The 19,575-nt window shown below is 40.1% G+C and overlaps 1 long non-coding RNA gene across 2 annotated transcripts in view; it reads right to left on the reverse strand.

Annotated features, from left to right (window-relative positions):
• Positions 1–19,575, reverse strand: part of LOC138262032 (uncharacterized) — a 1,156,543-nt gene that overhangs the window by 600,108 nt on the left and 536,860 nt on the right. The window lies entirely within an intron of this gene.

Here is a 19,575-nt window from a genome sequence, read left to right on the forward strand (position 1 = left end):
TCCATATCACACAGGTAAGGACAACACGTTGGCGGCTTAAATACTTTTGTTACTTTACTATTGGGAGTTATTTACCGTCCCATTATTCTTGCTTTTTTTAATTTACGAGTAGTTTTTGCCTTTCTGACTACATATTAAGTAAACTATTATTTCGATTTTTCCTTTCCACCAGGCTCACTATATGCCTTGTGTTAGTTATACAGTGTATAATCACCTCTGCTCCATCGGGAATACAACTTTGGTACATGTTTTTTGACCTACCGACATCATTATCATCATTTATTATCTTTTGTATCTATATGAATCTCTTCCCCTGACGGAGGAACCATCTGTTGTTAATATTCTTTATTATTTTGATTTCTTTCCCACCAGGCTCACTATATGCCTTGTGTTAGTTACACTTTGTACAATTACTTTTGCTTCATCGGGAAGACATTCTTGGTACGTGTGTTTTGACTTACTGACATTACTATCACCATTTATTATCTTTTGCATCTATATGAATCTTTTCCTTGGCGGAGGAACTCTCTGTTCTTAACATTCTCTGCGTACTCACTTTTCACAATTAATTCGTTCTATCACGTTTTATGCACGGAATTTCCACCAACCTATATAGAATTTATGATGCACTTTTTTGATCCCTTTTGCCGTTTCTTCTCACTATCGTATGACTTTACTATTTGATTTACACCAATCTCATATTTGACACTTTGCATCACAATACTGACCTAGTATCATATAATGTTGAGTTACCAATACGTAAAATAGCACTTTGTATACATTTATCACGTGCTTTTGTGACATATTGATATTGTTACATTTTCTTTTTATTTTTTATCTTTCTTATGATTGTATGTTAAATTTGCAGCCCTGAGGAAGCCCATTTGTATTGGGCGAAACGCGTTGGCTGCTTTTTCCTTTTGTATTCCATGTGACGTCAGAAATAAAACACCACCTGAAGATGACTGAGAGAAGCTTCGTATTAGTATCATTTCTACAGTTAATGGACTTACCTGGCCTACTGTGGCTGCTGTACGTTGTGGAGTGGTGCACCCCCCTACACCCCCTAGTACTTAAGTTACAGGCCTTGGGCACATATAATGCACTTTACCAGGGACTTATAGGTAAATTAAATTTGCCAATTGGGTAGGAACCCATGTTACCATGTTTAGGGAAAAGAGCATAAGCACTTTAGCACTGGTCAGTGGTGGTAAAGTGCGTAGAGTCCTAAAATCAGTGAAAATGAGATCAGAAAAATGGAGGGAGGCAGGCGAAAATTTGGGGGACGACCATCCTCATGCTGTCAGGTCTAACAGTAGTATTTTTTTACTTTATACCTATTTTTTGTAATAGCAAATGAGGTGTGAAACCCTTTGGGTGGCCCTGTGCAGTTCCGAAAAGTAGAAACAATTCTGAATTCAGTAAGGGGTCATTTTTCCAGATTGCTCTTGAGTTTCCAAAATAAACTAATCATTGAAATAAAAAATAAATGAAATTCCGTAGGGAAATATCATCATCATCATCACCAAAAATCTTTCTGGACTCAATGACCATAAAAAAGCATAATAAAAGACAATACTTAAAGATGAATAAGACAATAACATCATTTTGGGATAGTTTACCAATTCATATAAGCCTTCACACAACTAAGGCAAAATACATATTATAAGGATCCAATCAGTACAGTTAAAACATTAACACAATAAAGTTACAGTTTAAAATGATAAAATAACAACAGAAATAAAACCCGAGCCATCAGCTAAACGGCCTTTTCTGTCTAACCCTCCACATGTACATCAAGAACTGGGAAACAGCAAATACTATACATTGTCTACTGTCGCTTCTTGTTATTCTGTACACAAACCCAGGTTACTGCAGAGTGTTACAGTCCACTTTCTTCTAACACCTTGATATGTTGTACAAAAAAAGCACAACATGCTCAGCTGTTTCCACCACCTTGGGGCAAAAAGGTCAGAAGCTGTTGGAGTCAGGAACGTCATATGTCCATAAAGTAGTGAAGGAACGGGTGGGTAGAATCACCATGCAAAACGTGATGTATAAAGAATTTGCAAGAGTGAGTTCAGTCTCATCGAAGAACACCTCCAGATGATAATCAGCTTCAAACTCCAAAAAGGAGGCAGTGAGTAATGCGGCCCAAGAAGAATGTATAGTTAGATGGCCAGTATAGCTCCATTAGGCACTTTTTAATTCTGACTTTGAGACTGAGGTGACATCTTCTGGAGAAGACCAGAGATTCTCATGTCCAATCTGTCCCAATCGATCTCTAATAGCCCCAAGCCAGGTGATCTTACAGACCCCAGCCTGCCTCAGTACATTTTCTAAGGCCATGCGAAAAGACATGAGCTCGGGGACTACTCACAGTCTCTGCTAATGCAACAACGATTTTAGTCCTGCTATGTCACAAATACGTCTAAGGATGTAATCTAATCGTAGTGGGACAAATGGGGGGGTAGATGATTTATGCTCCTCATAAATTGATTTTCTATTAGCCCAAAGGCTGTAGTATCTAACAACTCTACAGTTCTCCACAAAACAAAGTTGCCCCTAGGGCTTGACATTTATAAATCTCAAGAGCTGGGGTGATTGGGTACAAGGAGCCATGTCGGGCCCACAAGATATCCCCACAATATTGCTCTAATTGTAGCCTACACTTCTGGGCATGGGATGACCAGTCAATGCGTTCTGTGACCATAACCCACAGATAATCAAACACTGTGACTCTCATCAAAGGTACACCATTAAGAATTGGCTTGGACAAGGGTTAAGAAACATATATTTGGCCTTTCGGAGGCTAATCTCCAGCTCCTGCTGCCTGGAAACAACAACTGAGACATGCTTATAATTATTTTTCATTGTGTACCAACCACATATCAATTTGTAAGGTAAAATTTAATGAATGAAACATGGATATGAAGGAAAGCAATTTATTTGTTTTAAATGTGCTCAATAAACCGAAGTGAAGCAATAGTGGTTATCTGTACATCTTTGAAATTGTGGGTACCCATAACATCATGTGATTCAGAAATGTGTTCTTTCTCTCACATTCACTTACGTTTGGAAGCCAAAAATGAATCTAAATCCAAAAGATAATAACAAATGTTCCACTATTCAGTCTTCCCACTATTTTCCAGATTAAACAGGTACCTCATTTTTGTGGGTGGACTAATCACCCACAGCAAGAACGCCCCAGTAGGAAATTGGGTTACTGGTTGAAGGGGCTACAAATCTACTCAAGCAGCAACTAAAATCTCTGTCAGGATAAAACACAAGAAAAATCAACACATACAATAACAATTAATACATTATTTGACACCAAAATGACAATAATCCAATTAGTAGAACTGGAAATATGCAATTTTAAAGATTTAAGTGAAAATAGTGCCTATATGCACAAAGTGGCAACAGTGGTTATCTGGTCCCACCTCACCAGGACATAGTCACAAGTTCAGACCAACCACAACATAGCACAGGCTAGATGCAGGGACCAAGTTAGGCCTGGTGAACAAAGTACCTTAGATCCTAGTTTCTGGAGCATTGCAAAATCCTGCGTCGAGGATGTGTCGCACATGAGCAGTTCCAATGAAGCTGCAGACCTTCAATGCGGAGCACTTTGTCATTGTCGAGGATGTCATTGAAGAAGGGCTTGTGATGCACAGTGCAGCATCGAAGGTGTGTTGCTCAGAAGCGGTTCAAACAAAGCTGTGGGGCTGTGATGCAAAGTCCTGCATTGCCTACAAGGGTCTTGTGAAGAGAAGGCCTCCATCAAGGATGCATCATGCAGCACCAGCTGCTATGCGAGGTCCTGCATCTGAAATGTGTCATACAACAGCAGTTGTAAAACAGCTGTGAGAAGATGCACAACACTGCATCATCTCTACTCACAGGACCCCATCTGGACTGACACAGAACCTTCAGGACCATTTCCAAGGCTCCAGGACTGGGTTGGCACCATTTTCATGTAGGACTCATGGCAGACAGATCCCAGGTGCTGGTTTCAAGGTGGTTGGAGCCTTTTTTGTCATGAAGGCTCAGATCAGGAGGTCAGCCAACTTGTCCTTGGAGTCAATCTGGTGGTCCTTGGTTCAAGATGCAGGTCCAGTCCACTTCACTCAGCAGCAGTGCAGCAAGGCAGAAGGGTGACAGAGAGGTAGTCCTTCTTGCAGAGCAGCACAGCAAATCTTCTGAATCTTCGACAGGTCCAGAGGTGAACTGAAGCATTGAGTCTGAGGATCCAATACTCATACTTAGTGCCAGCTTTATAGTAGGAGAAGCGTCTCGAGATTTCCACCCCCAGAGGTGTATGGAATGCTCTGCCTCACTGCCCTGGCACCAGCTTGTCTGGTTACAAAAAAGACTAGTGTGAAACCCTCTGTGGGTTTGCTCAGGCAGAGTCTTTGTGATGTGGAAGAGTGGTAAGTGACAGCTCCTCCCACTATCAAGTCAGAGATGGCCTATCCTGCCAACATCTATTCCCCCTTTGTATCACTGTCTGAGAGCAATACACAAATATCAACTGCCCGCTACACCCAGTCATGTGAACCAGGACACAGGCTGGAGGCAGCAGATGGTTAGGACGGGGAAATGCCAACTTTCTAAAAGTGTCATTTTTAGAAGTGTGACTTAAAATCTGACTTTACCATTAAAGAGGGGTTTAAATTACAATTTAATTACAACTGCACCAACCCCAACATTCCTACCTGCTCCCATTTAGAAGTTATACTTATAAAATGTAATAAGCTAACCCAATGTTATCCTATGGGAGAGGCAGACCTTGCAGTAGTGAAAAATGAATTTAAGTTTTTTTCACTACCAAGACATGTAAAAGTGAAAAGTAAATTTCCAACTTTTTAAATACACTGCACTCTACCATACAAGCCTACCCCTTGGGGTGACTTGTATGTATTAAAAAGGAAGGTTTAGCCTGGCAAAAGATTTTTTGTGCCAGGTTGGCATGGCAGTTTAAAATTGCACACAAGGCTACAATGGCAGGCCTGGGCATTTTTGACAAGGCTATATAAGTGGGTGGCACAATAATTGCTGCAGGCTCACTAGCAGCATTTATTTTACAGGGTCTGGGAACATGTGATACCAATTTACTAGGGACCTACAAGTAAATTAAATGTGGCAATTAGGTATAAGGTAGTCTAACCATACTTTAGCACTGGTTTGCAGTAGTAAAGTGTGCAGTCTTAAAAGTCAACAAAAAATGGGTTCAGCAAACAGTAGAGTGAAGGCAAAAGTTTTTGGGTGACCCTGCAGAAAGGGCTAAGTCCAACACACACACCCTCCAACCAAAATCCAAGGTAGACTAATCAGTACCTTGATGGGCTTCCCTGCTTGGGTGATGGAACCTGGATGATAGCCCTTGGATGGTGTGGCACTTGTTAGTTCTATGCCCTCAGTTGGATCTCTCTGCCTACACTCTCCAGAGCCACTGGACTGACTCATGGGGAACCCTTCTCATCCTTTTTGGAACTCATCTGTGGAGTGCCTAAACTTAAATTGCTCACAGATGCGTGTGGCCCATTCTGCACCTTGAATCAGAATTCTGTCCCCAACCCAAGGAAAATTCTGTCCATAAGGACAGTAACCAACCGAGGTCACTGACACCTGTCAGTTTTAATAGCCAGGCCCTGGGCCATCCACTACTGGGTGTAAGCTTCCAGTGAAAACATTGGATAGTGCTCTCTTCCAGTCTTGGGGCTTGCAAGGAGTTCCCTATGAGCTCCTGAGTAAATTAAGTATGCCAATTAGGTGTAAGCCAATTGTACAATGTTTTAGGGAGCAAGCATGTGCTCTTTTGCACTGGTTAGCGGTGGTAAAGCGAGCAAAGTCCTAGAAGCCAATAAAATGTGTTCAGTAAACAGGAGATTGACGGCAAAAGATTTGTCAGTGACCCTGCAGAGAGGGCCAAGACCAACAGTAGCGCTATAAAAAAATATGTAAATGTGAGAGAGGGGCTAAGGAGAGATGAGTGGCACTGCTGAAGGGAGATAGTACAGGAATCAGTGGAGATGGAGGTCAAGGGGCGTGCTAACATAGATTGTTGTACCACACACCACCAAACCTAAAGTTGACCCTCTCTATTCACATTTGAGTTTGGGCTAACTCCATGACATTGCAAATGATGGATATTCAGAAATTATTTTTCATTTTCTTCAACTCCATCACAAACCTGAGTAAACAGGCATTGGTGTATAGGTGATAGTTCCATCTTTCAAGTTCATATGGACTGATTTAAGAAAAGTGGAGCTGCATCCAATGCAGCGCCACTTTTCTTGCGCCCCTTAGTACCCCGTACCGCCACCATGTGTGCGCCATATATAATATATGGTGCACCATGGTGCAGGGTAGGGGCAATAGCGTCGAAACTATTGCCCAGTACTTAGGGGCCCATTGAAAGCAAAGGTGTGCTCCCTTTTAATGCCTGCCCTGTGCAGGTGTTAAAAATAGCCACATAAAATGATGCAGTGCAATCTCTTAGATTCCACTGTGCCATTTTTGCGGTCCCCCTAATGGGGAACGCCATCCTTGCATACATTGTGCCTCACGCAGGCATAATGTGGTGCAAGGGATTACAAAGTGGTGCAATGCATGCATTGCGCCACTTTGTACATATGGTGCGGTAAATTTGGCCTCGTTGGGCCACATTAGCATCAAAAAAATGACACTAATGTGGCGCAAGGAGGTGCTAGGCTCTCCTAAATCTGGGCCATAGTGTTTCTAGTTTAGAGGCAGCATGTGATCAGTTAAAATTTTTATTAACCTTGATTTGTTCCCTACACAATCTCCTAGAACATTTATATCGGTCAAGTCATAGGTCTTTTCTTTATTTCTTCTTAGAAATCTCCCTACCAGACTCTCACAAGAGCAGTTGGTCTGTATAGGTAAACTAGAGATGGACCAAATTGTACAAACGAGCATTCTAAATGCAGCCAACTGCCGCATATGTCTGACACGCGGAATGAGTAAAATTCACTCCGGAGGAGAACAGATCAAGAAAGAACAGAATTGTCACCTAGGTATCTCAGCAAAAATAGAAATGAAGATCAGGTCTGAAACAGAGTGAAGGCATTAAAAATGTGAAGTCTTTTGTCAACACTGCGCCTTTGTTTCACTATTTATTTATGTACTGTCATCAGCAATAACCTTTCAATGTAAACATCTTATTATAGCTAAAAATTGAAATGTGATTATTACGTAACATGTAGTTAAAACAGTAATAAAAACCATCCTATCACACAATCAAATTATCCATTTTCTTTCCCTGCTATACTATTACAGGCATAAAAGCAAAGGGCTAAACGAACCTTCTCCTATTGCATTTACATTACTAACAATACCATGTTAATTCCTTTTAGCCAAAATGCATTTTTAACACTGAGTCCTGAAGTACCTTTTATTTAGATATATATTTCAACCAATATAATGCCAGACCAAAATAAATCTAGCACTGCTCCTTTGTTGTAAATGTCACACCTAACACACCTTCCCTGCTGCGGAGTTGATTCCATTAAAAGTTTCAGAAAACGTCTGGCACCTACATTTGAATATTGAAACACTTAATTGAGACTGCAGTCCTTTATTTACTCCTCTCTGTATTTATTATAATTACCTCAAAGCGTTGTACTGTGATACAGAATTCCCTCCTCTTGTGTTGCTAATAGAGCTTCTTTAGTGACTATCAGCAGCCTGAGAACTATTAACATGGCCAGGTGTGTGGCTGGACAAGGGATGGTAGTAGCCAGGAATAATGTAGCAGGAAGCAGCAGCAACACTTTGCAAACAGATTTAGAGGGTGTTGGAGTGTAGTTTTATAATAAAAATTAACATGAGATATCTGCAAATTAATGTATAATGATGCCGCATAGAAATTGTACTAATATGCTTTTAACACATGTGTGTGAAATGTGCCCACGGGGAGTGTCCAACAATTTATACGATGATAAATTAAATTGACTAATGATGAATTATTAATGTACTAATGTATGATTTTGTACTAGCATTAAGAGTTATATGTTAAGATGTCGCAAAAAATTAATAACTAGGCCTTAGTTAGCATGAGTTGGGGCCTAGCTGCTGGTCTCATATTAAATGTGTTTTTCTAGTGTGCAATGTGCTGACTTGCTGAAGGACATGTAGCTGTATTTTTCCAGGAGCTAGAAGATGTGTGTAACCGTAGTAAATTCTTTCTCATGAGACTCGACTTGCTCAAGAAGAAATTCTTGCTGAATGCAACAGTGTAAACTTGCAACAGGTACGAGGTCGCCTGAACTGGTAAAGACAATGGACCTACTGACTGGGAGCGCAAGAATAAAAGTTTGTACCTGACATCCTACCCGTTGGAGACGTCAATTACAGGAGCCAATAAACTACATGAGAACTGTTCTAAAGTGACAATCCTAATGAGGTGACCACTTGATTATTGGTTGGAGATAATGATGCACCCAAATTTGCCCAATTGGAAACTAGAAGACTGTACAACAAGATTGATGTAACCCTGTGTCACAAGGAGAAATCAGCCATTCTGAGCCACTTTTTGCCATCACCCTTACGTGCCATTCTTGCTATCATCAAGCCACTTTGTCACTCTGTCCTAAAGACTTGCTGTTTGACTCTTTAAACCATCCTTACCCGTGTCTTGCCCGTTCTATACTTTTCCTCCTTATGAGGTAAGTGTTCCTTATTGCCCGGTCTTGCTGAACTTTGCTGCGTTTCCTGGCTGATGGCGAATCAACTGATGTCCTGAGGACGAAGACTGATTCTGTATGCTGACCCATTACGGATGGTAACTATATGATAAAGAAATTGTAATTGTCTGTTTGCCTTTCCTTTCTAGGTACCAACTGCTTCTTTTGATAGAGACCATAGATAGATGTTTTCTAAATTTGTGTTGCTAAATTGTTTTGCATGAAGCCCAACATGCCAATGCTAATTTGCGCTAGTTAAGGGGTTCACTAAACGGACGCAAATAGACAAATGACTGAATCGATGCTTTGTTGAATAATGCGCTAATGATACTCTGCTAAGGTTAATCCATGTTGACGTTGTGCTTTGTTCTAAAGTTTATGATCTTTGCTTTGATGAAATCTTATTCCAGTTGCCATATTGTGGCATTGCTGATGTGTTTTCTGGTTTTGAGACTAATAAAGTTGCTAGTAGAATGTAATCAATAGGGAATAAATATCATGAATCTTACCAAATTTTGTGTGGTAATATATGGCTGAAAGGTCATGGTGTGTTCTGATTCTTACTAATGTCATTAACTAATTTGATTGATTTGCTATTGTGAATATTGATGAGGTTATTGATCCATTGATTGACGTGCTGATTAGTTATCTCGTCTTAAGGTGTCTCCAATCAGGGTCACAAGGTTCAGTGGCCTAAAACAAAATTACCTAGGAAGGGACGCGTTATCAAGGGCAGCATCAGGATAATGAGGGTTAAGATGTATCCTCAAGCCTGCTTGGCCATCTCCACCAAGGATCAAATTAAGTAATGCACATTCTGGGCATCTCAGGGCATGTAGAAGCTTACTCACAAGGAGGTATCAAAATGGAGCCCCAGAAGGCTTTTGGAGTTAGTAATTACACAACAAGCCTTATCTTGTAGACTAACTAGAACACTAATTTGGAGAGAGGATGTGTGCACATGGCCATTGTAGGCACATTCGCGACACCCACTGTCATCCCTAAACGTTCTGTCCATCATAACCCTAAGTCCACACCGTCATTTACTCCAGCCACTTTTTTAACCATTTGCCCCTCACATCAGTCTTTTTAACGGTGTGTTTAACAACATATAGCTCTTTACAAAAATAGAAAAGAAATAGATTGGTGACTGCCTTCATTCAGCACAGGGATGAGATGCAGAGATTCCTCACTGCTATGCTTTAATGCCTTGCGTTCTTTACCAAAGTTGTATGGCTGCTAAAGTGTAAATTAGGAGTAACTGATATTATCATAACACACATTTGAAAGTGCTAGTTTTAAGTTTTGTGGCTCTTCTGAGAAGTACCTCTCTGAGAGATACTTGGATTATTTTTGTACCTACATTTAAGGAGCATGGCTTTCTTCAGGAAAATGTAAGTGATCGGTGAGAATGACACGCAAAAAGCAGCCCAGTTTAGGAAGAAAGATCTTACCATTTTGATGTTAGATAAAAAAGAAACATGTTAGTAAAATGAAACATAAATTAAGAAAATCAGATGAAAGCATCTGCAGTTAAAGCAAGACAAATTACAATAAAAACAATGCAGTAGTGAAAAAACTATTCTTAGTAGTGTGTCAAATACTTGCACCTCAGACCCTTTGCGGCCAACTCACAATAAACTAAAGCTAGGTAAAAATGTATTTAGATTTTTCATCTTAGTCAAATAATTTTACTTTTCTTTGGACTTAGACAATTTTCAATGTCACAAACCCCCAGTCAGGCACTGAGAATGCTTTATCCAAGGAGATCAGATAATTCTTTTGACTAGTCCTGTCTAGCCTTGAAGTTCACAGTGTAAAACCTACCATGGAAAGTGTACACAGACTTTACTTCAGTTGAATACTCTTTAACTTTGTTCCCTTGTCAAAATTATTCAAACCTTTGGGTAAGTTCCATTAAGTATGAGTCAATGGGTTCAATTTACAGGAATGCTTCTCACAGTTCCTGTTCAGGTTTCCAACAAAGACTTCCATTTTAATTAGCCCCATGGAAGTTTCTGCTGCACCACCAGCTATTTGCCTAATAAGACGTGCTTCACTCCCATGGCACAGAGGAACGTTTTTAAGGAGTAGGCAGTAGAAATGTCCACCTGAAAGTGATCAAATGATTTCCTCCCTGGTACCCAGAGATCTGCCTGGAATCTGCCACAGAAGAGTTTATCCATGCAGGTAAGCAGGCTCCATTGACAAGGCCTGAGCCCCTACGTACTTGGAAATCAGGAAGGTAAAAACATTTCAACCCATTGGAACAAATTTCAGTCCAATGGGTTAAAAAAGAATGAGGCACACATCTCTGCACAGGCCTCTTTCAGATATCCAAGAATTCTTCAACGCACACGCAGGAGAATGTACTATTTTCTTCAATTACAGTCAGTTCTCTACAGGATTTAAGTCTAGTTGTGGCAGATTATGAATTAGATGAGAGCTGACCCTCACATTATTCTTCTGCAGAACCATCTTAATGAGAATGCCATTGCTTGGTTCTAATATGGACAAGGTGGAGAGTGTACTAGATCCTTTTGGCGCAAAGGGGAGTAAGACAAGAATGTTCTTAGCCCCTTTTCTTGTTTGCATTATACATAAATGGCCTCAAACTAGTTCTTCTGCTTTTCACTAATGACTTACCAAAGATAGGCACTTGAAAGATACCCTCCTTTCCGTACACAAATGATGCTGTTCTTATGGAGCACACCACTAACGATTTACAATTACTGCTGAATTAATTTACAACCTATATGGAAGGGTTGCATTTAAATCTTAACTTTAAGAAACCTTTATGATGGTCTGCAGAAAAGGAGTCCCTAAAAATAGGCAGTTTGTTATAAGAAATCCCTAGATTATCTACATTTTGTGATCTGGGCATCTTGTTTGATAGCCATTGGAACTGCATACCCGTCTTAAGACCCAGTAGTTGAAGAAAACAGTTTTTGTCTTTTTTCTGCTTTGCCTCAAGATTAGGGTCGGGGCCTTTTAAAGAGATGCTATACATATATATATATATATATATATATATATATATATATATATACATGTATAAGCACCGAGGTTGCCACGTAAGTGCTCCAGTATTGGGGGTTATAGTGATTGTCGAGCCCTGAGAAGGGCTGAGAACACATTAATTAGAAGACCTCAAGCCACCCCAGGCAATTATCTGCCATAAGGATTTGGGCCTTTCTTATATTGAGAATATCATCAGATCAAGGCCAATATAGCTTTGACATTTGATCTGGTCAAAACCTGAAGCTCTTCTGAACAGGGCTTTGACTACACAATCGCTTGGTTAGGGTTCATTAGACGCAGTCATGAAATTCTAGGGTTAGGTTTAGGTGCCACAGAGGGCAATATTTTGACTATGTTAACACAATTGGAACTTAACCAACTGAAAGAGTTGAGGAGTGTGGCTGGGGCACAATATGAAATGGCTTCACAACAAGGTATTTGGTTTCACACATGTTTTAAATAGTCACCATTATTTTATTTTAACCCATTTTTGATTAGGTACATTATATTGTATGGTGGCCTATTTTATTTTAGGGCAGTGGGATAAAGTATTTAAGGTATGTCTGTGTTCGAGTTTCTGCATAAAGCACTCTATATTTTGTTTTGTTATAATCTACCTACAGTACGTTTTTTTCAAAACAACATATATTAAGGTTTAAAAAGTGTAGACCTCCCCTTTTATTTTTACATTCCTTACAATCTCTACAAACTCTTCCTATCTGCTTTGCTGTTTTAAGTTGTGTAAATAGTGCTAAAAGGATTAGGAAACTCCTGCCTGAGGTGATGGGAAGAGCTTTTGAATTAATGTTTTTATCTTTTTCCTCATCTGTACCTTTGTATTTATTGTTTTATGTTATCTTTTATAGTTGTGAAATACTAACTGAATAAAAAATATTTTGATTTGGCTTTACCTCAGAAATGCAAGATGGAAGTGCTATGTTTCACCTACGCTGACAACCCTCTCTCTCTATATCATTTCCAATGTTGGACCCATTACTCCCATCAAGGGTAAAAAAAATATCATCTAAGCTCCTATTTTTGATAACTCAGATGTTGCTTCTGCCTCTGATGGTGTGAAGTAGATTCCCTACTTCAATCAAAAGAGGTTCTTAAAAGGCTTTCCATAAGGAGAGGTGCCCATAAAGCCTTAGAGAATATTTTCCCTCTGCCTCATGGGTCAATTGTGTAGGACCCTTTGAGGACCCATTGCTGGTTCTGTCATCTAAAGGAAAGAGCTGGCATAACCAACAGATTTTCAGCTAGGAATTTGAATGTGCCTGTTTGTTGAACCCTGCAGCTGAGCTTTATTCAGGCTACATTTTACAATTTAGAACTGAACAAACACTTCTAGGTAATCAAGGGTGCACCTAGATGGTTAATCAGGGGCTCTGGTTGGGATGTCTTTGTAAATAATGAAGTTGGTTTTGCAGATGGCATGTGCCAGCAAGTGCAGTCAATGGAGTCCAGTCAGAATGGGGTGTGAGGAGATCATATTTTCTCATGCTCTGGATGAGGCATCCTGCTGCTTTTAAGAAGTCCTTTGGGGCTGCCAGTGTGGAGTCTGGGAGGCGATGGAGCAGAACATTAACATTATCCTGATGCAAGATTATTAAGGCTTAAAAAATAGCAGTTCTGAATTAGCTTTCTAATATAAATGTCATTTTACAAACAATACATAGTGAAATAAGTTTGAACTCAATTGCTACATTTTAAGCATATAATGTAGCCTGCTTCAGGAAACGTGCTGTCTAAAGCACACAAGGGGGCCTATTTATGAGTCTTGTTGTATCACTCTTGCACCACGCAACGTCATACAAGAGTGACACAAGCCCAAAATGAGATTTATGAATCAATGCACGGCCAACTTGATTGTCTGTGAATGGCTTTATAAACCTGGAGTAAAGCAATGCATTGCAAATTGCTGTGTTATATTACTTTGCCCTAGGGAAGCATTCCAAGGGTATTGCATGGGTGTTCCCACACAACATCCATGGATTTTGATGCATTCCCAGACTTACCAAAAGTGGTAGACCTGGGAATGCATCAGAATGATACACCTTCCCAGGTGAGGTGTAACGAGGAGAAATATCTTTATTTCTCCTCATTTGTTCCTCTATGTGTGCTGCATTCTGAAGCACACATAGAAAAAGTATAATGCCTCAAGGGATTGTTTTTGTGCAAGATGGTCCCCCTTCTTCACAAAAACAATCCTTCTTACAATGCAGGCCCCCTCGCACCATGATGCATGGGGTTCCTGCGTTGGCGCTAGGCTGCCAAAAGAGGGCCAGAGCAGGGACAAACGTAGGAATGTACCATATTCTTTTAAATATGCTGCATTCCTGTCCTATTCTTGTGATGCAGTGCAGCAGGGTGACAAGCTGCTCGTTGTCACTTGGCCATAAATATGGTCCTCTCTTTTTTAGGTGAAAATGAAAAAAAACTTTGCACTCATCCCTGCACCCAATTATTGAACTTTGTGCAGTTGCTCAAAACATACGACAAAAGCAGCCTCCTTTTTAAAGAGGAACATATCTAGCTAGGTTATTCTCCGTAGGCCTATGGTAAAAACACCAAATTTGCGAATGAAAAAAAGAATGTCTAGAACATACAAAATGATGAAGGTGATACAACTATTTAGATGGTGTGTTCTATGACCATTCAGGTCATGACACACAGTCACAGTGGTGGCAGTTGCACAGAAGTGAGTCATACTGTGTACTTGGATGGGGCAGGATTAAAGGAAATGTGGTACATTGCATTATTTGTAGCATTGCTTTGATGGATGGTAGATCAGAGCAGCTAGGGCGAGGAGTATCACAGGGGTCTGAGGAGTACTTTGAGGTTCTGTAACAGTTCTGCCTTTAGTGAGCAATTGAGTGGCATCTGTTTCTTCACAGAAGAAAGGGAAGTACTTCAAGAACTTTCTTAAGGTGATCAGTAGGTCTGCCTTTGACCTCTGGAGGTACCGGGTTCCAAAGTGTGAGTGATTGAACTAACAGGCAATAGTTTTTGACAAAGCAGACTTAAAATGTAAACAGCCCTTAGTCACACTGAGCCTTCCACCAATCTTGACAAATATCCATGTTCGAAATATTCTTAAATAAATCAAGGTGTAAAAGCTCAAACAAATTTGAATTAAAGATAACCTCAAAGTTACAGTTCACCAAGACAGATCACTGAGAAAATCCATGCATATTTATGGTTGCCTAGTTTGAATTATGGATTCGAACAAAATGAAATGTATGTTATTTTTCTCCACGTAATCCACATTCACCAGATAATCACAACAATGCAAATCTTCTACATCGTAACAGGATGAAGGGAGTTGGAAAGGGATAATTCATTTGTAAAAGTGATAATACAATTATCCCCGTGCACTACATGACACTATCTGATCAATGAGTTTGCTATCAATTGGTACGTAGTGATGAAACAATGACAATTTGTATTGCAAAGCAAAGATATTACACAGAAAGGCTTCAATGTGTGTATTACATCCTGGCACATTATAAACCCCATCCTAACACTATCAAAGCATATTATTTTTGTGTATACCATGGAAAGTATGGATCAAGCTCTTTTAGACAATTTCTATTGCTCACCAAATATGTACGTCCACGTAATACATAGTCGACAAATCACAGCGAATCTGTTTCCTGCAACATGCCGCAAGTGTCGGACAATAGCCCCATTAAGCTTATCTGTTTTACAGCCTCTATGGGTCGTAAAACCTGTGGTTTCAAATCTCAAATAATGTGTATTTTCTACATCAGAAGCCAGACACAGCCTTCTTTTAGCAGGAAACATAATTTTGTGAATTAAGCTGTGGAATATAAAATGTTACATGTATATATTTAAACACAAACACTTACCATTGGCCCCACTCTGCCTCATCTGCTTTAAATAGTAATCTAAGGTTAGATAACTGGTTAAAACATTCTGATGTATTTATGTCCCTTGCTGTATTGAGAACAGGACTAAAGGGAAGTGGTAGGTGTCAATTCCCTCCCATTACACAGAGTCCCTGATTTGGGAGAATAAATAACTTTAATTTCAACTTCCCTTTTTCAGTTCCATTTCGCAATGTCATTGCAAGATCGGGACTTATTAAGGAAAAACCTTTTGAGAAAATACACACTTTTGTATGTATCTCTGTTTTAGTTCATTGCAGACCAAATGCGCTGTGTGTTTGCAGAGGTAGTTGATGGCTTTAGCCAATTATTGTACAACAAATAGGCTTGTTGTTAATATTAATGAAACGTAGGTTGTGGTAATAGGCAGTAAGCATTGCTCATTACCATGGAATTTAAACGAGGTACAACTGCTCACTGTGACCTCTTAGAAAAAATGTGCATTTAAAAAAAATAAAATGTATTAATAAGCATACACAGCAGGCATTTATCAGGGGCATGGCCGCTGTGCCTACTTTAAGTGTCAGTATGGCTATAATCATACTAATCGTTACAAATACATTAATTTGCCTTGCTGTGGAGATATCTTCTGATTTCGATAAATGTGAGAGTCCTGCGCTCAGAATAGCACTATAGTTGCCAGAGTGATCTGAATTGAAGACTTGCATCTTGAGCTGGGTTTAACTTCGCTAGGGTTGTGCAATGAAGTCCCCAGTATAAATCTCATTGCCTCCCTAACTAGCGAGGATAACCCTTAATGGTTGTTGGCCGCGTGAAGGATCTCTACAGGAACAAATTGGGCCCTGGCCCTAAAGTAAGACCCGTAATTAGGATGAGACCGGGATACTATGGAATACAATCCAAACATGGCGCAGTCTCGCGGGATATTCCTCTTAATGTGAATAAGAAAGCCCTGTAGCTAAAGAGTGGCTGCTTGTGAAGGACAGTAATTATACTGCTCAGAAGAAGTGCAGTTTAATCAGATTAAGATGTCTGCAGGGACCCATACATGTCAGCTAAATGTGCCAATTCCACATCTGCGGTGACTGCTGCTGGTGTTTCATCTTGGGGCACATTATTATCCCTGTAGTTCATACAGATTAATCCTTTCAGTTAGTTGTAATTGTCATTCACACTTGCCACATTACTTTGCTCATTTTATGTTGCAATGTCAATCTGTGTTAACCAGAAGGAAATACTTCGTGAAAGAAATAATACTGATGGTATACAGACTATGACTGCTGCTCTGGTACTTTCCCAATGGGCTCCAGGTTTGGTGTCTGCTTCAGAGCAGGCTGGGATGCCATTATCCTTCCATGCCCCTGTTGCCCTATTATAGGAATTCTTCCTGTAGTGTGAGGCTGGTTCGAATATTTTTCCAAGGTTGATTTTAATTTCCCGTAAGTTATTCACCAATGCTAATACCATCCAAACTACAGTTGTGTGACTGAAACGCGTATAATAACTGATACATAAATCCTTATTTCAACTACGCTTATTAGGGTTGTCAGAACATCAATCTCATATCAGAAGATGAATGCAAATGCACAACTCATGAAGAGGACCCCAGGTACATTAAAACTACTGAGGACGTTTTCCCCTAGGAAGTGATGTATATTATGATGTGGGGGCACTCACTTGAAGTTGTTGTTTTCTAGCTTAACAATACTAATGTCGATACTACACTTTATAATAGCCCTCGTTCCCTATCCCTATCACCCACCCCATCTGATGTCAAGCTGCCTATCACTGTTCTTCACAGTAATATTTCAGAACTACTTATGAATGATTGCAGAATATGAACTTCAAGAAACACTTCCAACTATCTGATGAGTACACTGTATAAAACAGAACACACTTATACTGGTGCTACATTTGTGTCATACGGTTTTATATATACAGGGGGAACATAGGCATGCAGACATACCCCCTATGAGTCAGCCTTCCCAATTCTGAGATATACCCAGAAGCAATTTCAGGAGCAGCCTACAAACATGCTCTAATTATAGGCAACCAGGTCACTGAGTTCACAGATGGGTGAGGAAGCTCACTATATGATACTAGTCAACTTGTGAAAGAAGATAACAAACATATGTGGCAAGCCAGAAATCAAGCATGCCATGGCCTAATGTCCAGTACTTGCTAGAGTAAGTGCTTTGTAAAATCCAATTCCAAGTAACAGAGGAGCAACCAAATGGCATGCACGAAATTTAGGAAGCCTTAAATAAATGCTCAGTAAACCTGAGGAATCACAGAGGAGCAGCACACAGGCATTAACAGAATACTATCAGACATGCTAAATGCTCTGAAGAATGGACAAGAAGTTACAAATGAGCAACCCTTTAGTGCAATTATTTATATGCCATACATAGGCCACCCAGGAGCAAAATAATTGCCACCCAGAGGAAATGCACTGGATACAAGCTGCCATTAGAGATACTCTGTAGAGTCAACCAAGAACACCAGTCGACTAACCCAGAGGCTTGTACTGGATAAAGGATGCCTTGTAATGCTCCGGAGAGTCCACTCTGAAGCTGCAAATGATCAACCGAAAACCATGCACTTTATGAAGGCAGACATGGTAAATGATCTCTACAGTTCATCTAGGACCGACTGGTGCAGTTCACTGGTTACCCACAGGCACAGTCAATGCTGTGTAGAATCCACCAAGGAGAAACTCTCAAACAAGCACTCATTACAGGCAGCCAGGTTGGGTGCTGTTTGAAGTCAATCTGTGACAGACCTGGTGGCAACAACGTAGTTGGTTTTTGGTGCTCCCAGACAGTGGTATCTCCAAAGGGGGTAGGGGTCAGGTGGGGCCTGTGCCCCAGCACAAATTCTTGTGCCTCCCCTCCCGTCTTGCACCCCACCACCACAGCTGCAGGATGTAACAGAAGGCAACACAGAAAAAAACAGCCACTGAACCTTCTTAAATACATTGATTTGTTCAACCACATTTTACTACAAAGAACTGTAGTGTGCTTAAAATGTAGGGATGGGCAGAACTTGCAGAGTTTCTCTCTGCAGAATTCCCCTGAATTATAAAAAACCTTAGTGAGATTCTGTGGAATTGCACCAACGGGCGGAAAATATGCTGCTCAGACAGCAATTTAGTGCTGGTAACGACCATGCATTGCACAAGAGTTGGCAGCCATTCAAGTTGATTTTGATGCCACTCGAGTAGAAAATCTACTCGAGTGGCAGCAAATCTACTTGAATAGCAGACCTTTCTGCCCGCATTCACTTGTGTCCCCTGGCATTATAAATTGGAGCTGCAAGTCTCCTTGGCAACTGGAAATCGCACCAGGGGCTGGCAAATCTCCCTCACGCTCATAAGTGTGCATTGTGGAGCTTGACATTGTTGCTGAGAGGCGCGAATGGCAGAAAAAGTCTTCCACATGCCGGTAGGCAGAATTTGTCGGAAACTCCATGTTACAAGCAAGCATGATGCAGTTACTCAAATTCTGCCAATTCTGTGAGCAGAATAATAATTCCTTTCAGGCCTAATAGAATGTCTAAATCTTAATTTGTATGTTTGTGTGTACATATGTAAATATACATTGATAGATATAGATACATGCAGAACATTCTAAATCAAGAGCTCACATTTTACCTATATATATATATATATATATATATATATATATATATATATATATATATATATATATACACCCCGCCATGCACTGTTATCTTATCAATAATTTTACTGCATCTGTTACATTGATATTATTAATGATGTTAAAAAAGATGTCATGAGTGACATAATATCCAGGGTAATTAGGTGTGCATGGCAAGAGTGCGAGTTATAGTTACCATAGGGCACGAGTTATAGTTACTTAAGATAACTATAACTGCGGTATTTCTATGGTTTTGTGCAAGTACAATGGGAACCTAACTATAGCGTCACTGTAACCTTTGTTTTTTTGAGT

Source organism: Pleurodeles waltl, chromosome 10, assembly GCF_031143425.1.
Source record: "Pleurodeles waltl isolate 20211129_DDA chromosome 10, aPleWal1.hap1.20221129, whole genome shotgun sequence".
Taxonomy (NCBI): domain Eukaryota; kingdom Metazoa; phylum Chordata; class Amphibia; order Caudata; family Salamandridae; genus Pleurodeles; species Pleurodeles waltl.